Source organism: Myotis davidii, unplaced genomic scaffold, assembly GCF_000327345.1.
Source record: "Myotis davidii unplaced genomic scaffold, ASM32734v1 scaffold743, whole genome shotgun sequence".
Taxonomy (NCBI): Eukaryota; Metazoa; Chordata; class Mammalia; order Chiroptera; family Vespertilionidae; genus Myotis; species Myotis davidii.
The window spans coordinates 204,923-209,908 of record NW_006296221.1 but is presented as its reverse complement, the minus strand read 5'-3'; the positions used below and the strand labels follow the sequence as shown (position 1 = coordinate 209,908).

At 38.9% G+C, this 4,986-nt stretch overlaps 1 pseudogene; it reads right to left on the bottom strand.

Moving 5' to 3' along the window:
* Nucleotides 1-2,034: 2,034 nt before the first annotated feature.
* Nucleotides 2,035-2,398, bottom strand: LOC102767895 (annotated as a pseudogene).
* Between the last annotated feature and the right edge of the window lie 2,588 nt (nucleotides 2,399-4,986).

Genomic DNA, 4,986 nt, shown 5'->3' with positions numbered 1-4,986 from the left:
AGAGTTTTTAATACTTGTTTTACTTTTTAATATTTATACATTTATTTTTACTTTCAACAAGCATTAAATTTTCATCTATATAGAAGGAGGTCAGGCTAAAGGAAAAAATAGTCAAACTGCATATTTCTCCATTCCAAAGAGAATCTCAGAGCTACAGTGTTTCTATCTGTGAAATAAGAACAAGGATACCTAGCCCTGTATTACAGCAAAGGGAGGAGAGATGATACAATAAATGAGATAAGTTTGGGATTCATTCTTAGAATTTTTAAGAAGATATCTAAAGAAGGATTCAGAAATAAGATGTGGAAATTCACTCAATTTAGCTTGAAAAATGGAAAATTTAATGTAGGCTTAACCCATATAAATCTAGGGTTTTCGTGTTCTGTGTCTCAGTTTCCAGCCATTTCTATACCAGCATAGTGTAGCATCTGAAATACATTAAATAAAAATGTTATTTTTTTTTTTGGGGGGGGGAGGCTTTTGAAGATGATTTAAAATAACCTAATTTGGAAACTATAGCAATGCTTTCACAAATCCCTTTTCTAATACACTTGACCCCCAGACCTCTCCAGAATCTTTCATTTCAATAAATTATCTCTAGAACCCTTTCTGAAACTCAATGCTCCTGAAATTTTTTCTATCTTTGTCCACGTTCTCGGTCTTCCTCCCCCACTCCTTTCTTATTCAGTTGAGAATTCTTCCCAGTTTCCTCACATCTTGCCAGAATTTTACCTATGTTTTTGATTTAAAAGAAAACTAGTTAGCAAGAGATAAACTTCCTTGGGTCATTGGGAAGTTCTCAGGAACTGAAACAACATCAGACAACTACCGCTTCAGCCTCTCTTGTTCCTGGGCATATGGTCTATCATTTGTTCTGCAGATCTGCTTGGCTTTTCTCTAATACAAGTCCAGGTTCTCTGCCATTTGCCTGTCCGCATGTAGTTCTTCACAATGGACCATCTTGAAATGATGGTCTCAGCCCTCTAATGTTTATGACCTTTTAGAAGGAATTGCCTTAATTGATTCCCAGGAGAGATAACTCCCAAATAGAGAGCCTACTAGCCCAATTTGGTTCAGGTATTTACCTCTGGTCAAAAGGGCAGGGGTCATGTGACATGTGCATTAGGACATAATGTTGTTGGGAGGGTTGGCGGAGTAGAGGAGGGTGTGGGGGAAGTAAATAATGTGGTATACCCAGTCCAGAGGAGACACTGCAACCTCTGTAGCATGGTGCAGTAATTTCAAACTCACTTTAGTCATCCGTCCATTGGCCTTTGTACTAGGTCCTGAGTCTATACTGCTTACCTTTGGACATAGACACCTGGCTTACTTGGACTTGACTTAAAAGCCTGTTTGGAAGCTTCGCTCACTCAGGAACCAATGCCTTACTACTGTCCTCCAAGGTTATGAAAACTCCTTGTGACAGTTGCAGGATATTCAATTTTCTTGGAGAAAACTCATGGGATGTGAAGACAGAGTTCATGAAATATGAGTAGCATCCAAAGTAAGGGGAAGCTCCAACCCCCCCTCCCCCCCCCCCCCCCCCCCAGTGGAACCTGCTTTGGAGAAACTGATGGACTGAGTTCTCTTGGTGTGGCAAACATTTCCATTAAGCCCACTCAGTGCTCTGAATTTCCCTCCACACCCACGCTAAAACAGGAAACACTATTCTACATTTACATGATTCATAGTACCTATTATCCAAGATAGAAACTGATGAAAATAATTATCCAAGATAAAGTGATGATGATGATGATAATTAGTTTGGCTTGGACTATTACGGTAGCCCCTTAACTCTTTTATCTACTGCAAATGTTACCCCTTTCTAATCCATTTCTAACATGGGCCAAAATTATATCTCTGAAGTTAAAAAATAAAAATTCTATGGCTTTCTAGTTACTAAAGGACAGTGTCAAACTGCTTTATAAAAGCCCTTCATTCCTCTTATCCTAACCTACCTTCAGAATTTGTTAAATCACCTACCACCTCTTTTCTCCTTGTATTTCTTTATTCTTTTTTTTTGGTATTTTTCTTTTTTTCATTTAATGATGCAAAACACAAATGCTGGTGACATAGTTTCACATATAACTCTTCTCTCTCACAACTCAACAGATGGAACTGCTTTCAACTCTATATGGAGCATACTGTGTTAGTATTTAAAAAGTTTATTCTACCGCATTTCTCCATTTATATTCTAAAACATCTTCATTATGTTGTTTGATGAGATAGACCCACAGGAAGACAGTAGTATCCAAGGTCAGCCCCACTTTCAGCCAGTCAGTTTTGTCATGTAGCGGCTCCGGAACATAGAACTTGGACTGCACTGACCAGCTGCTCAAGAGCCTGGCCGGGGGGCCAGCAGCCAGGAGAAGGGCCGCAGCAACACGGATCATGCCATCTTGCCTGGCGGGCTCCTCTCCTTGTATTTCTTATTCACTGAAACATTCCCAGGGCTTAGAAAAATGTCTGGAACGTAATAGGCACTCAATAAATTTTGTTTAATCTCTTTTTCTCACTGGTGTCACTCTTATTCTCTTTCCTTCTGAAGTAAATCTTTTATTTTTTTCAGTACATCACTCTCTAAGTCCTTTTCTTATATTAATTCTAACTATGTTCATGTTCATGCATATTCTTATTATTTTGAAAATCCACATGTGTGTGCACCTTTAACTCTGACATCATGCTAGAAGCCCAATAAGAAATTATTTGATTGCATCTTCCTTTAGATTTGTGTTACCTTTGTCAAGGAAGACAAATGGAGTGTGCTCATCTGTGCTCAGGTCAGACATAGGACCACATATTGACAGCAGTAGGTGTGACCCTCAGGCTCAGACTAGGAGGGCTGGACTGCACCATTGATTGGTTGAGAGTGTGGATATTCTGCCTGCTTATTCTGATGAATAAGTATCTCATGATCTGACATCTACTAGAGTTCACCTGCTGCATTTACCTGGTTAGCCATTTGCCTGTCTAGCATATAATCTGTTATTATGGTTTCTAAACTTGTTTACAATGAGGAGGCTATCTTGCTGATGCAAGAAGAATGATTTTTTCCCATTACTGTTAACTTTATTCTCTCAGTTTTCTGCAGGTCTCAATGTGTGACAATCATTTTATTTAATTACCAGGATATTGGACTTACTGTTTCATTTCCTTAAAACCCCCCACTAGAAGAATTCAGACTTGTACATCTTGGGTAGAGGTGACAAATTGTATCTCTTTGACTGAACACTAGTTCAATTCCTCTAAGCCTTTTTCTCAACTAGACCTCAACCTTTGGACTTCTGTGTCTATATTTGCATCACTGGTTTTAGCCAAGTCCTGCTATGTCAGTTTAGAGAGAATCTCCCACCCTAATTTTCTTATCACTCTTGATATCTGGACAAATTCTCCATCCTGAAAAATCCCCAGGTAATATCTAACCACCCTGGCCTGCCTTCAGCAAAAATATTATTAAGTCTATTTAACCAGAATAGCACCCCCCACTCATCTCTGATATTTCTTCTTAGTAATTATACATCCACTGACAGCCCATCCTGCTTCTTGACTATAATCTCTACTTTTCCTTTAGGTACTTGGAATTGAGCCCAATTTTATACTGAAATCTTTTTTCCCTTATCATGATAGTTTCTGATTAAAATCTGTTTTAATCTCTTTTAACTACTATCTTGTTTTTTTTTTAATTTAACAAAGGATGTTTGTGTAATGCTTTATATCGTTGTATCCAAAGGTATCCTCTACATTTAGTCAACCACAGTGGAGACTAAGCTTCTTGGTTACATCAGTAACCAACTCCATGGCTCTGCATCTTTTTTCTCCTCGAGATTTTGATTGGAACACTGAATCCTATTGACCTGGGCCCAGTGACTCTTTGAGCTGTAGGAAATAAAAGCCAATCTGGCTATTTAAGCAGAAAGTGTTTAACTGTAAGGATCTAGTTCTAACAAAATTCTTGGAAGGGCTATAGACCTCCAGAAATGACCTCCTGAGAAAGCCAACTAAACTTGTCTATCAGGGAAGCTACTGCCAGGAAAATGGGGAGTCAGGAGGCTGCCTGGAACTGTGCCCTCAGGAATACACCTTTCTCTACCCCGAGTCATATGCAGCTTGAGGTAGGTCATCAGATCTTGCCACAGTAAGTCCCAATGTTTCCAAGATTGTGTTTGCAAAGGCAAAACCAAAAGGGAGGAAGACCTCCACCTCCACATCTAAAATCTCATAAAAGTGCTTCTAATTTAGTGGAAACCAGTTTATATCCAGAAATATCTCTTCAAGGGAATATGGAATATAAGAAGAAAATCAGAATGGATGGTGAATGAGCTGCTCCACTATAACCTATCCCAAGTCCATATCAAGCATCAAGCTTACACTGCTGGTTCTCACTTGGAGTTCAGCATTCTAAAGGTATGGCTGGAGGGTAGGCCATATTTTTTGCAAGTGGGAGGATTATGTCCGTGGGACCCCCATCTCCCAGCTATTTGACCCAGCGATTCCTCACTTCCCAAGGTTAGTGAACCCATAGTTTCACCAGTAGCTGATTAGAAGCTTCCTTTGGGAATTTAAATTAAGACACATAGAAGGAGTTTTGACTATGAGGACCCAATCTGTATGTTCAGAGGGTAAGGTCCCCATTATATGTACTATGTATAAACAATCAGAGAAACTTAGGAAGAGAAAAATGGATAACAAAGCACATAATCAGAGATAGAGCAGGCCCCTGAGAAATAGGAAGAGGAGACTCGGTTTCTGAATTTATAATTTCCAGAGAGGCCCAACTCTGTTTAATTTCCTGCCTTTGGATGCTCAAAGAATGCCTTTTGTATCCTTGTAGTCACACCTTCCCTCCCCCATTTTTCTTGAGTTAGGTTGAATACGTTTTTGTTCCACACAATAGAAAATTGATTAAAGTAAAAATTCACAACTTTTAGATTTCATTATTTTAAACATTAACATTAGTATTGGAGAAAGACTGCTTACATGCATTAT